The 21,992-nt window shown below is 39.4% G+C and overlaps 1 long non-coding RNA gene across 2 annotated transcripts in view; it reads left to right on the top strand.

The window, feature by feature from the left end:
• Window positions 1-1,209: 1,209 nt before the first annotated feature.
• LOC311444531 overlaps window positions 1,210-21,992 on the top strand; it is a 232,272-nt gene continuing 211,489 nt past the window's right edge. The window contains exons 1-3 of one of the 2 annotated variants that reach the window (XR_014697924.1): window positions 1,210-1,662; window positions 6,901-7,069; window positions 17,180-17,399. This is a non-coding gene — a long non-coding RNA (uncharacterized lncRNA). Of the gene's footprint in view, window positions 1,663-5,053; window positions 5,281-6,900; window positions 7,070-17,179; window positions 17,400-21,992 lie in introns of those variants that run through there. The other variant, XR_014697925.1, reaches the window with a different exon arrangement.

Raw genomic sequence — 21,992 nt, 5'->3', positions numbered from 1 at the left:
CAAGATTTCCTGTATTTGAAGTGTTATGGTATAAAGATATTTTGCCTCAGCTATTAGCACAGTTAGACTCTGCTTAGCAGTGATTGTCAGAGGTCTTCGTCTTTCAGAATATGCGCTGAAAGTGCTGAATATTAGGTTGCCTATGGTGTATCATATAATTGTGCTGTTGTAGCACTGATGAAAGTTAAGAGTGTGGAAATAGTGAGGTATAATTATAAGTATGGTATGTTTTGTTATTGTAGTTTAATTCCTGTGAAACTTCTCTTTCATCCCAGAAAAAGTGTCTCTCACTATGCTTGAGAAAGCTTCCGAGATTCTCATGTGTTTATATGGACGTTTAGGTAAAATGTGCACCACAGCAGAAGGAATTCAATCTTTCAGTATTGTTTTTTGCCCTTTTCACCAATTTCTCCTCCCATAGAACCAAGTTTAAAATAGCAGGGTCCCAGCCACCTGTTTCTGGCTGTGATGAAGAGCAGCTGCATGGCAAGCATGAGCCAGTCCCTGAAGGAAGGGGCAAAACAAATGATAAGGTGCGAAGCCAATCGTTCTTATATATTCAACTGATCAGAGTTTCTGTTTAATGGTTTTGTTTTGTTTGTTTTCATATTCACTTTGGAGACCTGTGTATTGTAAGGCAACTGTTGAGGAATTGTTTTTTGCTTTTTTACAGAAGTTGCCCAGTGGCTGCCCTTCACTAGCTGCCAGGCACCCGCCTGGCCACACTCTCACTCTTCCCCTCCCCAGCAGGGCAGGGGGAGAACACAAGATGAAACAGCCCACAGGGCAAGATAAGGTTAATTTATTGCCAATTTCAATAGACTTGGATGTTGAGAAAAACAGGCAAGCCTAATGCCCCTCTTCTCCCCAGACTCAACTTCACCCCTTTCATCCGGCCTCCTCTACCTCCCTGCAAAGCCGTGCATGGGGATGGGAGGCTGCAGTCAGTCTTTAACAGCTCCTCTCTGCTGTTTCTTCCAAATTATTTTCCCCCTGTTCTGGTGTGGATCCTCCACGTGGGCTGCAGTTCTTCAGGAAAAACCTGCTCCAGCTGGGGTCATTCATGAGGCACAGCTCCTTCAGGGTGTGTCCACCTGAGCAGGTCATCATGGTCTCCTCCATGGCCTGCCTAGGAACCTCTGCTCCAGCACCTGGGGCATCTCCTCCCCTTCTCATCTTCTTTTCCCCTTGATGTCTGTGAGGCCATTTCTGATGCTGTTCCTCTCACTCCTTGCTGCCATGTGGGACTGGAGCCATCTGGGTAGTCCCTGCTGTGCCTCACACCTTGCAGGCGTGCAGGCATGCAGTCTTGCAGGCCCCTGCCGCCACATGGGCACCATGATGCCCTAACCTGGTGTTGCTGCAAGGCCTTTCCTGTTAGCAAAGCCAGGTGTTTTTGTTATATATTTTGTTTTTAAAGGAAATCAGTAATGGATATAAGGCATGGATGCCTTTAATTTTTGCCTGTTGAAACCATGCATCGTCATTTTCTGTCAAGTGTTGCTGCCAAACCCCTCAGTGGGGTGAATTTTAACACTCATGGTGGAAGATCTGGGATTGGTTTCAGTCTCTTCAGTGCTTGTTCTCTGCATCATCGTGAAGATCAGTGGCACAATCCACATGGATACATGCCTTCCATGGTAACTGCTCTGTGGCCAAAAGGTATTTCCATGCCTTCACCCCCACCACTGTCCCCAAGGTAGGTGCCAACAGTGGTTTCAGAAAAGGAGAGCTTGACCAGTCTGTTCTCTTGGAATATTATGCAGATAATGTACTGCAAATGTTGTTTTAGCCTTGTAAATATATGTTCTGCAGATCTGCATCTCACCTCTTGTGAGAGTGACAGTGTTTAATGCACAGAGCTGAGACGCTTCTCTGGGAAAGGGTGGCATGAACATGCAAAGTCACCCAAGCTCCAGGCTATATCTGTAAAAAGGGATAGGGCACTGGGGAGCTCCATTCATCAGTGCTGAATTCCTGAAGGTGAAAGAACCAGCCTTTAAATAAAATGAAGGGGCCTTCACGACTAAAGGAACCGAAGAAAACACGCTAGTTGCCTGACAGTCCTAAATGTGATGAAAATCGTCCACTGTAGTGGATACTACTGTAAATCTTTGTCTACCTGACAGATTTACATCTACTAGCTTCCATAAAATTCACTGTTAATGGCACAACACCTATTAAGCTGAGGTATTTCTAGGTATACTATATCATTGTATTTTACTGTAGAGTTTACATTATTCCTAGCATTTCAGTGCTTACATTATGAGGTGATTCAGACTGAAAATACAGTAACTTTTTCTGGCTTCTCAAGGACAAGCTTTTATTTTTGAGAAGCCATTCAGAAATGACAGGCAAAATATTGGAAATAATAAGGCTGAAAAATAGCATACACCAGAATGGCTGAGATTTATTGAGACACACATTTGGCTACTTTACGGGGGCATTAATAAGGTGCCAACCAGATTCTTGTGTTTTGTTAGCTGCATTTGTGCCTTCATGTGCATGTATGTGTTTTTTTTTTTTTTTTTTTCCCCCTCCTTCTTCTTGTATGTCCAAATAACAATTGGAGGACTTCATTGAGAAGGTTGTAAATGAATTATGTGATGTATATTGACGTGAAAGTAATGTTAACAGTTTGGAAAGATACTTTTTCTTCAAGAATCCCTCCCTGCCTCAGCGTAAAATATGAGCTGATATAACTGAAAGCACATGCTACCAGCCAGTATCCTGTGCTGAAAATTTCTGAGTGGATACTGGAAGATCCTGAGAGAGTACAAGTTGATCAGTGATCAAGGGCATCCACTCTATATGTGAACAGGAGCTGTGGCATCAGTTACATACTGAATTGGTGGCTAGCTTGATTCAGCTTTCATCTGAGTTTAGCAGAGCAAGTACCAGAAATGAAAGGATAACCTCTCAAAAAGTAAGCTCGGTGTACTGGAGACTGCTTCCCTGGTATTTGGACAGCATCAGTGCTACTGAAAATGAGAAGAGCCAGTCTCAACCTTCAGAAGTTTATAAAACCCATATGCTATTGTGAGTTTTTGGAAAAGAGTTTGTTTCTTTAGTTCAGACTCTTGTAATGTGGTATTGCTTTCTAAGATTGCCAATGTGCTCTTAGCTTTTCTTGTGAAACTAATCCTGCATTCTGTGTGCCATAGTTCATACATACGTTACATGAGAATGGATCAAAGACTTGAGCTGAAGGAACAAAATATGACACCTCTTTCCATCCCTCCATCCCCTACCCCACCCCCCCCACCCCCCCCCAAAAAAAAAAAAAGCATGAGTTTGGCTGTTTCATTCATAACTTACAAACAGATAGAATTTTAGAAATTTACTTCATGTTTCAATGTTATTCTCCTTTGCAAAAATCTGTGATTTCCAAACAAAGTAGAAATGGGGAACATTTTTGCTGTAGTAAAATTTCCAACTTAAAAGCTTCAGTGGGCAATTCTTGACAAGGCCCCCTTGTGTTGCCTTTGTTCTTGGAGTTAAGTCTGGACAGTGACTAGTCTGTGCCTCAGTATTGGTGTTTCCTTTATGGTCCCTGCTGTTGAGGCCCATGGCTTATTCTGTTGACTGATTGCTGAGCCTCCTTTTTCTCTATTGGCCCACATGCCAATCATGCTTGTTTATTCATTTTATATTAAATAGTGTTATTCTAAGAATTAGCTTAAGGTTAAATGTAACTACTCATGTTTTGTCTGGATTACCAGTTTCTAAGTGAAAGACACTAATGTCCATCATAAGTTTAATTAATAGAAATCAGATCAAAACCAGTTATTATCACCTGCTATTATCATTTCTTAATTCCTTTGTGTTTTTTCACTCTTGGAAATAAAAGGTTTTTTTGTACCATTTTAGCTGATCAGCTTTTTTTTTTTTTATTATTATTTTTCTTGAGTAAGCAGCATTTGTTGCTGCATCCCACCCCCACCCCCCTTTTTATTTTTATTTTATTTTTTTTCAAACACTGTTCAGCTATCCTTCCAGCAGGATCTGGGAACTGGAAAGAAGCCCCATAAGAAAATGAATGTGTATTGGAGGGCAGCAACAGCAAAACAGCAATTTTGGGCAAATGGAGCCTCATATTTAGAGTGTGACGGCTGTTTCCCAAGTGCAATGCTCCAACACAAAAAGTAAATGTTATGTTTTCTTCTCACAAAAGCTGGCATACATAGGCTACGTCTATCATAAGGTTTCACCTCTTAATTCAAAAGGAAAGCTCACTGAGCATAAAGAGTGGGCATACTATAACAAGAGAAGCCTAAAGGTCAGAGCAAAAATGAATGCAATAATAACTGTAGTATTGTCACCTATGCACAGACAGGCTTTTGCATGACTTAAGATAAAAATCACATCCCAAAGTGCTATGCAACAGTGGGGGGGAGTCTCCTGCTGGCCCCAGAGGATAGTGTGTGGGCAAAAGCAATGAAGAAGAATTGACACCAAGATGCTGCATCAGGGGTAAGATTTTCCAAATTTGGGTCTGAATCCCTCACCTGGCAAAGTTGCATAAAATCTGCAGACAGTTTGAAAATTGGAGCATATGGAGACGGGGACCACATTCCATGGTGCCAGCTAATGAAAATATGCAGTGTGAAATGAGCTAACATGGATGTCCCATATACTAGAGAGATTATATTCTTCCTTTGGGGAGTTCAATCACTAACAAATTACAAGTTTAATTTACTTGTAGCAATGACCTTGGGAAAGATTATTTGCTCTGCTCTTCTGATAAAACTAATCTAGACATCGTGGAGGTGTGGTTTAGGATTTCTTAATCTTTAAGTCGTTATTGGTGAACTCATCAATCTGTGAACTATTTCAAAGCCATTCACAAAAGGGTCCAAGAAAGCAGGCCTGTTAACAAGAAGTTTAAATCCACTATTCTGGTTTCATTCCTCCACTGGAGAACTTTTGGAAGTCCAAATATTGGACTATGGCAAGTTCTTTGACCACTTGCCTTGCTGATTACAGTAGCCTCAAAGCATTAAGCAGCAGCAGCTGCCAGTAGCCCTGAAGGGGTCATTCCTCAAAGCCAGCTGAGTGAACTTGCATCGTGGCTGCAGTCTGGTCAGCTTATGCCTAAGATGGGCTGAAGCAGGACGTTGAGTCCTGTAGCTGCTCTGCTATGGGGCAATGCTCAGATACTACCTCCCAGGGAGGTTTGGTATAAAACCAGCACCTGGTGCTGCTGCGAAGGGTCCTGCTGAGGTCCTGGTGTGCAAGGAACACTAGTGAGAAGGAGCACTACTTAGGAAGTATTAAAAAGTGAGTTGCTGGCTTCTTCTATTTTTTAACTGATCTTTTTTTCTTTGCCGTTAGAGTGAAATTTAAGATGACTGGAGACATTCCTTGATAAGTAATAATATTTAGCTTTTTTTTTTTTTTTTTTTTTTCTGGCAGAAATCCAAGAGCACCACTGCATGGAGCTCCACAACCATGCTATCATTATTATTGTGCAATTACACTGATAGTAATTGTGCTCTATTTTACAAGTAGGGACTTTGAAAAGTGGAAAGGGAACAATGTGTTCAAATAGCATAATGGGCATTGGTGAATGAGAGTATAGTCTGTATCTCTTGAATTTGAATTGATGCTTTATTCAGTAACACCTCCTCTTTGCCCCCCTTACTCCCTTTGCACCCAGTTTTGTACAAGTTGCCAGTTCTTTATGGCAGTTACTGTGTGGATTATTTACTTGGCATCATCTGTTCCTCCCCATATCTGCTCTCCTTGTGCTTGCACTGGGAGAACACGAGTCTGATTCTGTTCTGACCTTTCAGTAAATTAACTTACTTCTGCCTGTGTTTGCCTTCCTTGAGACACGTACCTGGTTACCTTTTCAATTACCTTCTTTTCTATTCACATGATTTTTTTCTTAAAATGTATAACTCTGGTATCTCCCAGCACCCTCTTTTGAATCCATCCTACTTTGTGAACAGAGATCCTTCTGAAGATGGGCTAGCTCTGAGCAAGGTGCATCTCAGCAGCATTAGAGCCAGACTTAACTGTCTGAATATGAAATACTTTTTAGTCTGAGCTGCATCATCCTTAGAGAAATAGTAAAACTGCCTTTACTTGCAATTAGCTGGAAAACAGGTGTCTGTAACTTCACTTATCTGCCTTAATGAAAGGAAGAGGAGAAGCAAGGAGAAGGAAGATGAAATATGTGTAAAGAAAAAAAAGGAAAAGAAGAAAATCCTTTTTCTCCAGTATGTGAGGCATACTGTGTTTTATCTCTTTGTTTATGCTGCATTGCTGTCATCGGGAAGAATATATTTTGAAACAAGAAAATCCTGCCTCTATGAAGTACAAAAGTGATTTTTTCTCTTTGTGTGTTTGTATTTAGAGTCCTATATAGAAAATCTCTGAGGTCAAATTCTTTTTCCTAGTTTATTTTTGATTTGTCTCATGTGCCTAATTTCTTTTGAGACTACAAAGAAATAATTTAAGACAATTACAAGGCAAATACTGAGTACCAGTGAGGAGACAACATAGGCAGACAGTCCTATTGGATCATGCTGTCAAAGGACTCAGCAAATATGGGATTTAGTGCTTTTGTTGAAACAGACTTCTCCGTGACCTTGAATAGGTCATTCAGTTTCTTTGTGCTTTAGATCCCTGCTTGTCAAACCGATAATAGTACTTTCCCATTTGCAAGGCTGTTGTGAGTATAAATGCAATTAAATAATGTAGGATGCCATCAAAGTGGTGACATTAAAGAAAGTAAATGCAATTAAGCTCAGGGTTAATTCTTCTCACAGTCATATACGTATAAATTGAGAGTTGCTGGTTAATAATGCGTGGCAAAAATCAGCACTTCAAGACCTGTTTGCCCCCAAACCTGGGTAAACTACCTTGTTTTACCCCTCCTTTGTTTATTTACAGATATGAAACTGTACATCTTCGCCCTTCTGGATCAGTGATGTATTTGCACAGTTGGGGAAAAGCAGATGAAGAACAGCTAGCTTTGGGGCTCTTAAACCGCAATGTATATGTACAATGTAGGCAATTCCCAGCTTGTCTGGGACACTGCTTGTCCTAGTGGAGTACTGCTGTAAGTATACACAAAGCACATTGAATTTTTTTTGTTGTGCGTGGTTTCCCCCCCCCACCATCAGTCCCATTTGCCTGTTCTTTCCCCCTGCAGTATGCTATGGCATGCAACTAATGGGAAGCTACAACTTTTCACAATTTGGTGGGACTTGACCATTGCTAGCTGACAGACCACTGGTTTTGATAGCACAGTTTCCTGCCTTTGGAGAAAAGGATTCTGGAGTGGGGCAAATTATTTATTTCTACCATAGAATGTTTATTTGCATAGCATAGAACATAACAAGATTTATTTGTTGAGCTGAATCCCTCAGGTATAGTATAAATATAATCACAAGAACATATAAATATATCTATACTATGTTATTGGGCCTTTGGCACCACAAACCTTATTTCCCTGACTGTGAAAATAAATGTTTCGGAACAGAAATAAATCATTAATTTCTACTGTTGACTCAAAACAGTAGGGAAGGAAATATGTAGGTTGTTGGCCCAGAAGATGATTGGTCCACTGTCTTGGAACATCACAGTGCAATTGGTCTGTCCCAAATGGTATTTGCAGACAATTTTAGTTCTCACAGAAAGGTGGAGATAGGACTTCTGACATAGTAAGATCATAGGTAAAATATACTTCTAAATGAATACTTTGTTGAATTAATTCTACTTCTTAAAATAGTGGACCTTGGGTTTTCCAAACTGAGACTTAAGAATTCTAGAGCTCTCTTAAAAGGTGCGGGTGTTTTGTTTTGTATTTTGAATTGTCCAGTGAGTAAAGGGGATGCGTGTAGCTTTCTTCATCATTGTCATACAAATTCTTCTGGCAGGTGATGTCTGAAAATGACATCTGTTGCAGTGTGAGCTCTTTGGAAATGTTTCATCTACTAGCACAACAACCAGGAATCTGAGAGGAAGGGAATTCTTTCCATGTGTGTGCTGTATGTGTTGGTTTCTTTTTTCTTTGCCATATAGGAAAGGCTTTGATACAAAAGAGCCATTGAAGGTTCTGTTGTCCTTGCACAACTTTGTGGTCGACTGAATCAACCTAGGGTTGTCTGAGTTCTGATAAAAGAAGGGTTAACATGATACTAGTGTTAACAGTGAATTGGTTCATATTATAGGACAGACTGTCTTGGGAAAGCTGGGACTAACCTTGGTCCAAGTTGTCTCACTTTTCATATTTGCCTCCCTACAACATGAAACCTATTTTATCTTTGGAGACTGTATGTTGTTTGAGGCAGGGACTCTCTTCACCAAATTTATCCAAATTTCCTGGTGTGGCTTAGATCTTGCTTGATTTAGACCACCATGAGAAGGAATTTACAGCCTGTGGATTGGTTTGTTTGTAAATATTAAAGCCCAAATGTCTTCCACAAACCAGCAGGTCTGACTTAGTGTATAGCTTAGTAACTGTGTTGCAGAAGTCTTGTGGCCTGCTTTTGAGCATAGTAACTTGGCTCAATTAGGTGATCTTTAAAACTATGACAACAACAACAACAAAACAGAACAAAGGACACCAACCCTCCCTCCTCCCTGACAACAAAAAAAAAAAAAAAAAAAAAGAAAAAACTGATATTGATTATATTGATTCAGAGATTTGCAATAAAAGAGAAGCTGCTTTAAACAGTATTTTGCTGTGATTGATTGTGCTTGCAGCTTGAGATTTGAGCCTTATTTCTCATCTATGTTTATCTAGTTTGAACTTGAAGTCTTGAACATTGTTCATCCTTTTGTCTTTTAGACTGAAGAGGACCGTGCCATCAGATTAGATAATAGTAACATAAAAGTTCCCCCATTCATCTGCTTTTAACTTTCTCTTTGAAAAGCAAAATAAATTGTATTAGTCTAATCTCATCTTTTTAATGTATGTTTCTTTTTATGGCTCTCAGAACCTTGTCCAAACGTTTATTATCTGCCTTGAAGGCTTGGAGCCAGTTGACCTACTATTTAATTCCAACTCTTTCAGAAGTCTTGCATATAGAACACTTAATAGGAAGCAGTGAATGAGAACCATCAAGTATAGAATGCAAATATGACTAACTGTTTAGCCATATATGAGTAACAGACAGCGTACTTCTGCTCAGCTTGCCTAAAGCTAGAATGAAGTTATGGAGAAGGAAATTCTGGAGATAAAGAGACAGATGAGTCAAGGTTTTCTGTAGCTAAAAGGTCAGAAGAAACAGCCTCACAGCTACATAGGCAATGAATATAACTTTTACCCTTAGTGCAACCCTATTTCAATATAAATAAACTATCGTACTGATCATCTCATATTAAGGTATTTTATATTATAAATGAAGATAGTAAAAGAGGGGTCTCTGTAGATTACAAGAACTTCTTAAAATATTGTTGCTGAACTTGGGTAAACCAGATGAGAATTTTTAGAAAAAAAACAACATGATTTTCCTGTAAGAGTTTCTTCATAATGGTCTTTCCACCTAACTTAATTATGAATGTTCTTATTTTCATTCTGCACCCGGAGAATCATAATTTGGACACAGCTCCTGTCCATCATGGTAATACGTTTGTTTATTGTTTTATATTACATTTGTATGTACTCATTGTAGTACATGACAAAGCTGTTAAGTAGATTTTTTTTGTTTGCTACTGTGAAAGCCTACTTCCTTTAGAGTGGATGCCTACCACTCTCATTACTTCCCAGCTACCATGTTAAGGATTAACAGGCAAGATGGATGCAGATCTTCAGATGCACCATTGCTCTTGGAGTTTCCCAGACTCTTTTTCATCTTTGCTCTTGGGGGAGTACTTAGGAAAGCCGACACCAGCTTATATCCCCATTCTTCAAGTGCAATAAAAAGGAAACTGGGGTTGTGCCAGAAGAATGAAAGCTTCTGAAGTTATTCTGAATCCTCTGTGGAAGCAGAACTGTAGTGTGCATGAGTCTCCTAGGCTGAAGGCATTGTTAAAATGCCTTCTCTTAGTATTTAACCTGACATTTTTCTGTGCAGACCTATTGGTTGTGTCCCAGTTTACAAAGCTATCTCAGGTGCTGTGAATTAGTGTCTTCACCTTCCCAATCTTTCTCCTTTGCCAACTTTGCTATCTGTGATCTGGAAGAAAATAAAGTCACTACTGATAAAGTTAATTAGCAGCAGAACAGTCCTTGCAGAGATTTTTCTGGAAACACAGCTGTTCAGTGTTGTTTCTATACTTACATGAATGGTTCAGTCCTTTCAGACAACTGTCAGCAGGTTTTTGAAGTGCTTTTTTTTCCCTTCTGGGCAGGACAGTTTGTGCCAGAAGAGCATGCTGGAACCTATTGCACTGCTTTCTTTTCATACGACTAGCCCTTTAGTAATCAAAAGGAGGGAAAACAACTTAATTATGGAAACATAAGTGTGTTTTATCAAAGCATTTCCTAAGAAAACAAATGCTAGCACTGTGACAAACAGTGTCTAATTTGTCTGTACTGAGGTTTTACCTTGCCAGGTCAGGTGGCATTCCCTGGAGCACAGACAGGCTGGTCTGTCCCTGGAGGAGATACTGAGCATGGAAAGAGCAGGAGTTTCCTAAGAACATCATGGAAGTGGGATCTTGTCTTTCATAAGCCACAATAAAAAAGCTAAATATTCTAGGTGATACTGTATAGAAACCTAGCTTTTGTTTTAAAATGGTACAGTTCTCTCTGGGCAATTCACAGTATGAGATAGTTTCTGCAGCCTCCAAACTTGTGCTGTTTCAACATCCCATCACAACTGCTTTCAAGAGTCCCTGGGTAGTTTATTCTCTTTCCCTCCATCTCCTCCCAGTGCTTTCTCTTGACTTCTGTGAGTACTTTTAAGGCTGAAATTTGAGCAGACAATTTTGAAAACAAGTGGCAGTGTACCTGGCCAGTGGAATGGATCTTTATATAACAGAGGCCTCCGAACCTATAAAGGCCTGGAAAGCGCTAATCAGATTTCCTGGATTCTTTGCATCCATTATGCATATAAGGTCTGGGGCTTTTTGTTTAAGTTGTTTAATCGGTAACTGCTGTACTGAGTGGCATATTTTTCCTAACTTGTTAGAGCACTGTCTTATTTATTCATAAAGATTTGTTCTTTCTTCTTTGTTTGCTGTGTGTACCATTGATGAATTTTAAATGCAGGGTTATGAAAGCAGAAAGAAACAGCTCTGTTGTAAATAGCTTTTATGCTTAAATGCAGCTTTTAATTTTTTAAAATGTGAGATGGTTTTGGAAATAGTTTCTAAACAATTACAGCCTGACATTCATACATAGTTAACAAAAAGCTAACGCCAGATTTTGACAGCTGATACCAGTTCAAGCAGAATTATATCAATGTTGCTTCTTAATTGGTATAAGCCCATTCAGGCAGAGAAATTATATAAGGACATATGGGTAATGCACTCAGAAGACACTAGTAATAAATGCATGTGGTCTACGAGTGGAGAACAACACAACTTATTTTGGAGTGGATACTTGCTTGTGTGTGTTTAGTGACTTCATCCAAAGTGTTCAGAGGTTTCCACAGTTGGAAGCTGACACGCTAATGTTGTGGCTCCAGAGTCTGCCTCTTCACAAGAGTGAATCTTGGTTGTTTGCAGTATATTCTGATGTTTGTGCAGACTTTAGCTTTCAAATACGACTGGATTAATAAACTGGGACAAGTGTATCTAGGTGAAGTGAGAACAGATCTGTCTACCTCTAAGCTTTGTGGCAGCTATGAAATTTTAATTCAATTGTTAAATGCATATCTACATATTACAACCAAGCAACAGGATAGATATATGAGTAGATGCTTGTTTAATTTTCAAGAGTATGATTTCTCATTGCTAAGCACATTTTATGTATATCTAAATACAACAACTGGAAATTAATTGGTTGATATCTCTTTCTTACAAGACTACAAATGTTGTTATTATTATTCCATGTAGTTAACATCCTGTTTTGCAAAAGGTATCAATGAATTCCTTGTTGCTCAAAGGTTCGTTTGATTAAAGTAGGTGCTTAAATCTCATCAATTTCAGACATTTCAGTGGGTTCTCAACATTTATCAAAAATTCTCAACAGGAACACTCCCAGAAATCGGTTTTAAGAGTGCATTTATATCTTTTTGTGTATGCCACAGTCCGAAGTATCTGCTGTTATAAATGAGTGAAAATAGTTAGATTAAGCACACTCATACCAGCAGGAAATCTGATCTAGGATTTACAGTGATGAGCAAATAGGGGTATTTGTTTGAGTTTGTTTGACAGGACTGGTCTAATGTTGCTGCCCAAGGGTAGGAAAGCATAAATACCTCAACAGTGGTAGAGATGTTGTTTGACCGTGCTTGATTTTTTTCAAAACAAGCCTCAAGAGTAAAGAGAACAATTTGAACAAGCCCGTGTATTTTGGTGTAATGTACTCATTTTAGCAGGCAGATTAATCATATAACTAATTTTGAGGCTTGAGTGTCAACTAGCAAATACCAGTACACAGTACCTTCTGCATAGTCACAGTTAAGACCGTTTGCTTGACATTTTCTTCACGTAATATCGAGAACATTCCCCAATAATGGGGATAGTTTGTGAATATTTCACAACACAAAAGCACACCCAAATTTACTAGAGTCAGTATTTGGAGAACGCTGTTTGACCAGCTCTAACAAAAATAATCAATGATATTATTTGAACAGAAGCATGTTTTTAAGAAAAGATATCCTGTGTCAATAAGGGCGGCATTTAGATTTTGTATGTGCACAGAATTAGGTATATTGTGTAGTTTTCCATTTATGCAGCTCTGGCTGGAATATTTTTTCATGTTGATTGCATCAAAGTACAGGCCAGCAACCATGTATTTTGGTTCTGGCTCATCTGCCTATAAGCCCATTGAACTATTTCCAAAATAAAGAACAAGGATAAACAGCATTTCAGTGATAGCCACATAATTGTATTATCAACTGCAAATACTCAAAAGCAAGAGTTTAGCTGGATGTCTTTTTAGGAGATCCATATGACTGTATTGTATTAGATTTTGGCCAGTTTACTAGAACTTCATTGCATATGAGTTTTAAACCTCAGCCATCGTTGGATTTGTCTGGTGTGTGTGTGAAAGAGAAATGCTTATGTCTTCAGTAGCATTTAATTTTTTACTTATACATTGTAAAATTTTATGAACCAGAGCTGTAATACAACACTGCAGTGCACAGCCCATTGGTATTGCTGTAATCATTCAATTGAGAGACCTGTGTGGGCATGATTCAATAGGTAATGGACTGTATCAGTTCAGCCTGACTGTTGGGATTTTATTGCTCTACCCACCTTTGTGACAGCTGCTTATTAGTGTGCAGTGCTTTAGAGAAGTCAGAATAGGAAATGAGCTCTCCGGTATTTCCACATTATACTGTGTGGATTGGTATTTTGGTAGATAGGGGAGGTCTTCACCCTCCCTCCTTCCCCCTCCCTGCACTGTGAATTTCCAATTCTCAGGTTTGGGCAGGTTCTGTCTGCCAGACCAAACATGTTAGAAAGCCCATCATCTTACTTTGATTAACGCTAATAGGATTTGTGACCGTAAAGCACCATGCAGTGAGTTGAGAGTTTATGCCAAAGGGTTTTTTTTTCTTTCTTCTATTGCTTTATGTATTATCTTTCATCAGCAGGCAACAGATTTCTTTCCGCATAGTTGAAGGAATCAACATCAGCAGGGGGTAAGAAGGTGTCTTCATCAAATTAAATTCATTTACTTTCACGTGTGCATGTAACCATTTCTCTGCACTGACCGTGAAATACGGTAATGGGTGCAGAGCCTGTCAGCTCTAGGCCATCCGTTTAAATTGGGCCCAAGCTGGCAAGGATCATCAGTCTTTATTCTCTGTTGGTCGTACAGGACACGGTGTGGAATTGACTTGGCAAGTGCAGCCCACTGTCTCTGGGAGTGTGGTCCGTGTCATTGAAATAAATATGTCGGGTCAGCTTGCTTCCCACACGTGTTGTCTTAATGGAGATGAAAGATTTAAAGCCTGATCCTAAGCCCACTGAAATTACATGGAGGATCTTTTCTTTCAGTGGACGTTAAAGCAGGTGCAAGAAATGCAAGCAGTCTGAGTAATCCTGAGAGATGTATATAGAGGATGGCTAACCTGTGATATTAGTGTTGATGTCATCATTCATGTTTTTCTGTCAAAAAACACTGAGACAACTTGAGTAGAAGATGATGCCATCCTCAAAGCTCTGCTTTACTGAGAATAAATACACAGCTTTTGCGCAGTGCTGTTTTTGTCTTCATTAACAAGACATGCCTTTAAAGTATTTCTTACAAATATTTAAAAGATTTATTTTGCTCTAGGCCTGTGCTCAATTAAAAATCATTTATTATTTATTGCTAGAAAATAAGGAATTTCCAACAAGGAAGTTCCAACAAATTATTAAGCATTTGAAAAGTTCCTATCTACATTGAACTAACCTTACATTGTCTTTATGTGCAGGAAGGGTAAGTGGAAGCTAACAGATATCCCGCAGCCTTATTTTCATTTCAAAGACTGGTCTTCCATGTCATGTGTGATGTGCTGCCATTATTACAAGAGGCAGATTAGGCAGTCATCTTAATGAAATGGGAATAAGATGAATGCAGAAGTATCAGATGCTGTGGGGGCATACTCCACTAAGCAAAGTATTTGCAGTACCCATTAGGCAGGATGTAAGTCAATAGAGTACGTGAACAGAAGGTGCTATATATTGTTGTTCTTAGAAAATTTGGTGTAATTGCCTTTATTATTAAAATGGATGACTTCTTTTATATCTGAGTGCTCTCTTCTCCTCTGCCTTTCTTGTTCCCTGTAGTAAATGCGACCTGATTTATAGTTGCATATAAAAACTGCAAATCACGTAGCTGTCCAGGATACAGTTACTGTGAAGAGGTGTAAATGGTAGTAAAAAGGAGGAAATCAGCCCTGTGAGCTGTATCCATGGACATGCACTTTTTTCCAGATATACCAATTAATTTGGCATACTGTAGTTGAAGTAGGGGGTCTAGCAAGATTTCCAGTACCCCACATTTTACTACGATTTAGGAAGTAAGCATATTAAATCACTCTTCCACACCAACTTGACTCACAACTGATAATGGCTGTTGTGGTGCTCTGGAGCAGCCTTAAATCCAGCATCTGCAGCCCTCAGCAGGGGCTGTGATACATGGCTTCTGGCCTGAAGCTTTCTTGGAGTCCTCAAGCTGGAGGTGAAGGTCCAAAATCTTGTGGTTCCTTGTGTCTGGAGAGAGAGCAACTCTTTCTAAGCAAAATACAACACCTCCTCACATGTGCACAGCACCCTCAGCTTAGATCGTCTGCCACCTGGTTAACAGACAAGGAAAGTAAGACTGCTGCGTATTTAAAATGGCTGCAGGAGCGGTGTGTGTTTCATGGATGTCTGGCTGAAGCCCCAGTTTGGTGCAGCTACCAGTCAAATGGGGACATCTGTACCAAATCAGCCCCCGAATAACAGCAGTCAGGCAGACAAGTGACTGCTTCGTGGCTGTTTTCATTCAGAGATACTACTCTGTGAAGGAAAGACAAGGATTTTTTTTTTTTTTTCCTCTCCAGTTCTGTATTTCAAGTCAGTAGAAAATGAATGTTAAAAGATGTGGTCAACTCTACTTTTCTGTTGGTTTTCCTAAGATTTCTTTTAACTTTAGTAAAATTTCTAAAAATGAGTTCAATGTGAGTGTTGTTACTGAATCATTGCATTAGGATGTGTTAGGCATTTCAGCCTTAGCCTTCTCATTTCCCTGTGCTGCTGACTTCTTTCTACCTGCTGGGTGGTGCTCTGCTCTTGTCTCCACCTGCCCATTAGCCTCCTTTAATTCCACCTGGATTGATCATCGGCTCTCTCTTGTTTGAACTAACTGGGGACTCCTGCACAAACACACTGTTTATAGGACCTTTGATGGAAAGCGTAGAAGTTTGAATAGAGAGAGTTCTTGATGTTCTTTTGGAGGACTGATGTTTTATATCCTATATGCACCAGACAAAAAAGCTTTAACTATAAGGATGCAGTCAACTTTCCACATGATCAATCCTAATTTAACACACACACAGAGTAAACTTCTTCAAGCATTTAAGAAGTCTGCAGGCAACTTTCTTCTCTTCAGGGTTATTATGAGATCCTGTGTTGGAGATTTATATTTGTTTAGCGTAACATTTCTTACACTCTGAAGCTGACCTCACATCCCATCCAGCCCCTCAGAGTGCAGACACAAGCACTTCTGGGTGAGAATAAATTTGCAATGGGTGAAAAAGGCAGCAGGCAGAATTCCTTCCCCTTGTTCTGTTTGTACCTATCAAAGCAGGAGCCTCTCCCTTCATCCTCTTATTTCCTTCTAATTGAGTAAGTATAGAAGCTATGTTTTTACTTAAAAAACAACAACAAAAAAAAAAAAACTTATAAATTTGAGCAAAACTGTCATCTGCGTCCCTTCAGGGCTTATATGTCTGAAAATCTAAGGGTATGTGCTTTGCTCATAGTAGAGAGATTATCAATACTGATACTAATGTAACCCTGTCATGATGCTACTGTTTTGCTTTTCTGTTGTCAAAAAGACATAGATAAAATGGTAGGGTATTTATACAGTATTCCTGCATCTCCAGCAATTACAATTCCTTAGGATGTTCTGTCTTTCACTGTTCAACTGCTTTTTCTTTTGTTTATGTTCCCTTTTGTATCTTCCTAAACCTCTCAGCCTTTAGCAATGTTAGGAGTTATGAAGTGTCACAAGGGAGACTGAATACTTTTTGTTCCTAGCGGCAAATGAGTTGATATCCAAGGCAGACAGACTCTTCCGATTAATTGCAGAGTTGTATTTTAAAGGATGGAGACGAGTCTGTCCATAGTGCATGCTGACTTTAGTTAATCAGTTCATTAATTTGAGGGTGTATTTTGGAGCATAGGGATTTAGGGGAAAAAAAGGGTTCTGATTCCACTTGCACCATCAGAAAATCCAGGGATCTCTAGAGTTCTCAATTACTTTTTTCCTGTAATGCCAATACAAAAATAATATACAAAACTTACTGAGAAACTACGTATTCATCTTGCTCAACGTGACATCAGCTGTTTTATATTTTAATATCAGGTAAGGTACTGCAAATATGTACTAATTCTCTTCTCTGCTTGGTTTCAGATTTATGCAACATAAAGTATCTTACCAAAACTGAGGGACCAGGTGTGCCTTACTGACAGCAGATTGATAGCAGGTGCTGCCCCACACTTCTTAAATAGTAAAAAGGCTCACTGGAATTGTGATTGGGAAGAGAGCTGTGAGTCCACCTCAGAAGCAGAGAGATGCAGATAATGACTCACCTTCCAGAACTGAAGAGAGACAGAACATTGTGGGATCCAAGGTAAGAGCAAAGATGCGTCTAACAGAGGGTTAGGTGTGTGTTCTGCTTGGGAAAGTTAAGGAAGTATGTGCGCTGTGTGGGCTTTTGCTGTTTACGTCTAGCACAAGGAAGCTGCTCCATGGCTGTGTGATACCAGTCTTGAGGGAACTGGTGTCTGGCTACAGGTATCTCATGCAGAAGGAACATGGTGATTGAGTCTTAAGGGTACCTGTTGGAATGGATTAGGATTACAGGCAGGTTATGTCAAGAATTTAGAGGAACACAAGAAAAGCGAATGGTTGTAGAGGTGCCCCAGGCATGAACTCTTATCTAGCTTTTGGAGTGGGCTGTGCATTTCAATTTACTGCTAAATTATGCTAGCTAAAGCCCTGTTCTTACCAGGTGACCTGAACAATGGCTTCTGTTTGCTTATCTGTGATGGTGTGCTGTTTTTTGGCAGGGATAAAGTTAACTTTCTTAATATATTGTATGGTGTTATATTTTGGATTTGTGATGAAAACAATGTCGATAACACACCAGTGTTTTAATTGCTACTGAGCAGTGTTTATATGGCATCATGGTCTTTCCTTACGCTGCTCTGCCATCAAGGAGGTTGGGGTAGGTGCAGAAGAAGCTGGGAGGTGATGCCACCAGGACAGCTGCCCCTCACTGACCAGAGGGGTGTCCCATACTGTATGACTTTGTGCTCAACAATAAATACAGGGGGAAGGTTGCCAGGCCTGCTATGGCTTGGGGATCAGTCAGCTGGTGGTACGCAATTGCATTGTACATGACTTGTTGACTTGTTTTTTCTTTCTTTGTTTCCAACTTTTTTTTTTTAATTTATTAAATTTCAATGCATGATTTTTCTAAATTTTGCCTCTTGATTATCTTCACTTATCCCACTGGTTGGAGTGAGTCAGTGGCTGTGTGGGGCTTGGCTGCCCGCTGATTTTAATCCATAGCAGGTGTTCTCTAGAGAATTATATCATTGTGGCTTATGCAATTCATTAGCTTATTTTGCTCTTAAATGTCTGCATTTTCATTGCTGTGGGTCTAAATTATGTTTCTTGCTTTCTGATATCCCCTAAAAATCTTCATTTAAGTTCAAGTGTGGAAAATCCCAAATACTTGAATTGTGAATTACACTTCAGAGGGGTTGGATAAACTTAATGTTTGCCCTTCACTCTTTTGACTTGTTTAAAGATCTCTAGTCGGAGCCATAAGTGGTTGCATGGTGCACTGAGTAGTCAACCTTCCCCTCTGGGAACAGATATCGGGGGGAAAACTTAAAGCAGCAGAAGCCGATAGAGAACAAAGCCACCTGGCAGCTCTGAGGGATGTTCTGGATTTAGCTGCTGAGAGTTTTAGGTGTTTGGCTCTGCTGAGAACTGTGTGTAGCTAGCAAACTCCATCTGTGCTGCACAACTACCAGGGGCCTGTGCAGGTAATGCCCATGCATTAGGGTTACTGACAAGTCTCCCTGTAGAAACAGCAGGCTGGAATTGAGCCAAATGCAGATCCAGAAAATTTGTAGAAGCTGTGGAAAGATGGTTTGAAAACTGATAACATGTTTAAGTATCTAATGCATTCTTTAATCTATAGTTGCAATCTTCTGTCCATAGGCACTTTCTAGCTGTTCTGTATATGAGAACATAGCTTGTTCTGATAATGCATCAATTTATATAATAAAATTAGCAACTAGAACCCTGCTGTTAATATTCTAGATAACATGCATGCCATGTTTTGCACTTATGTGTTAAGATGGTGATTGTCTTATTATTTTCCATATATGCTTACAGAAATTTAAATGAGGATTAAATATCAAATATATTTATTTGCCTCTTTCATTAAAATAATTGTTGGTTATATTGATTTTTATTGGTATCACATTATTAAATATGAATTGCTGAATTCTTGTAGGTGAATCTGACATTTTAAATGTTGGTGCCTTGAAATACAGTTAAATTTACTTTCTTATGGTTGTTGCTTTCTCTGAGTGCTCTGGTATCGTGTGTCTCCTGTATTTAAACAAATCTGTCACTGAACCATGAAATTTGTATTAGACATAAAAGCATAGATATTGATATGTTATGCTAATGCTGTCCCACTTAGTTAATCCATGGTTTGATTTAATATTGACAGTTACCATGTATGTTGTAAAAGGAATATACAATAGCTATTTTTTGTTGTTGGTATACATAGAATAGAATCTAAATTATAAATTGAAATCTTCGTAGGTGTGAAATCTAGATTTGAAAAAAAGCAAGGGGATTCCAAATCCAAAGTGATTTGGAAAAAAAAAGTTTGTGACTAATGAAAGCCTGTGAAACTTCCCTACCTCCTAAGCCCCCAGAAATGAACAATAAAGGGGAAACGTAGGCAGTAGCCAAAATGCTGCTTCTTATGAGCTTCAATGGGAAAGGATGCATCATATCTCTAATTCCTGTGAATTTCCACAGCAGGGAATTAATGTCTGAAGGTATATATAGATTTCTCTCTACTGTGTTCAGAGCAGTATTTTAGGATGCACACATCACTGAGCTGGTTTTCTTTGCCCTCGCTTATTTTTTTTTTTTTCCCCTGTCCTCATGTTTGTAGTTTGAAGTGGGAGAAACACATATACAGTGAGGTGCTCCTTGTGCAGTAGGTGTGTAAACACAGATGGAACTGAGAAGTTTAACATGTGAGAAGCTCCTCAGTCATATTGCTCTGTTTCATTGACACTTCTGCACATTGGTACTCATTTCTTAACTTTCTGCAGTAAAAAAGAGGCAGTGGTAGGCAAACATCTCTGGAGGTTCTAACTCTTATTCAAGTATGGAAAAACAGATCCTACAAATTTTCAAATCCCCTATTTATCAACTTTATTCAGTCCTGAAAATATTGCAGACATATTGCATGCTGGGCAGTCAGAACGCTTCCATGTTGTAGACCCAGTGATATAATAACTGTTTCAAAACATTGTTTCATTTTAAGTGTAGAAGATGGGCTGTGTAATATCAATGAATACGCTATATAATACCCTAATGAAGAGGGAGAAGGGGAAGGAAGTGACCTGTCAGTAACTTTTTTTTTTTTTTTTTTTTTTATGAGCATGCAGAGACCAAATAAAGGAATCATTATATCTCACCACAACTGCTCTGTTATTTGTGGCTCATATGCAGCATCTGAGGGTGAATTTCAGCATCTCTGAATTTCTCTCTTCAGGAAAATTTTTAGTGTAGCTGGATTGTCTGTTCCCTGACTCCACTCCTTTCTCCTTATGCTTCTTAAAATCTGCTTTGTAATTGACTTTCTCTGTCAGCTTGAACAGCACAAACACTGAAAGTCATAGGAAATAGATTCCAGTAGGAGATCTTGGCTGCACAGTCATGGTTGAAAAACCTGACTGAGCTGTAGAAGGAAAATCACATAATAAATCATCACTAAAGGAAGAGGCTATGCTTCATTGCAGCTGTATGTACTTAATGGTGGATCACTGGAGCCACAGAAAATCTTGTACATCCTGTGAAGGCATGCAAACTCATCAGGGTGCTTGGGAGAGGAGCTTCCATTTTTGATCTAGCAAGCAGTTAACTTCTTGAAGACAGTAGTTGGGAGTACCTGGAAACATCCAAGGTTACTACTGTTTCAGATTAGCATCTCTGCTAGGGGTGACCACAAGTACTGTACTGAGCAACATCACCTTTCTTTATTGCTTGCTCCATGCAGAGTGTGGCACTAAAGAGTTCATACATTCCAGAAAACGACGTAACTGTTCCAGAATAGTGTGGCTTTGTGACTTTCATGAGATCCTTGTTATGAGCATGATGTAGAAGCACGGAAGTTAGGACATCAGCTGTGGAAAGTGCAGTCCTCCCTTTCCCCAAGGCAGTTTTTTCATATTGGTATTGCTGTTTGCCACAGCTGGTGGTATTTGGAAAAGTTGAGTTCAAGTCTTTAAACCATTTTGGCATGGGAGTGAAAAAGGATTTTTCCTCTTTTGTTAGAGAACTTGTACAACTATTGTAATTGCATGCCTGTCTAGATCCCTGTGTCTTGAAGCGCAATATTGGAAGGCTGTGGAAGAATAAATTTCTTTCCTTTCTTCAGCAAGGAAAAGGTGTGTCGTGTGGCAAGACATTCTGTTTGCTTATTACCTAGCTTGCTGAATTCTGGAAGTGGTTTTTCCTTCTGTGCTTGTGGAGGTTTCCTGGAGCAAGCATGCTCACTTCCTAGCAGTTTGTGCACAAGTATGTACTGTTTTTAATTGGTCTTTGGCTTGGAAGCATGAGTGTGAGAAGCTGGAGCAGCAAGGTGAAGGTGGAATTGCAACGAGTGCTGTGCAAGTCCATTGTAGCTATTGGAATGGCTTCACAGCATCCATACATGCAGCTGTTCTCTGAAGAAGCCCCTCTTAACATAAAGTACTTAAAGCTGGATTACAAAATGCCCTGTCTCTTTCCTCTAGTTAAACTTAAATTAAAAATGATCTCTGAAAGTTTTAGTTGCCCTTCATTAAATCTGTCTTGATATTTTATGTGTATGTATACATCTGTTTTTTCCCTATATATTAACCTCAATAAGTTTGCCTTCTAGAACAAGTGATGATAATCTTCCCTTTGCATTATT

This window comes from Aythya ferina, assembly GCF_964211825.1.
Source record: "Aythya ferina genome assembly, chromosome: 1".
NCBI lineage: Eukaryota > Metazoa > Chordata > Aves > Anseriformes > Anatidae > Aythya > Aythya ferina.
This window is presented reverse-complemented; position numbering and strand designations above follow the sequence as displayed.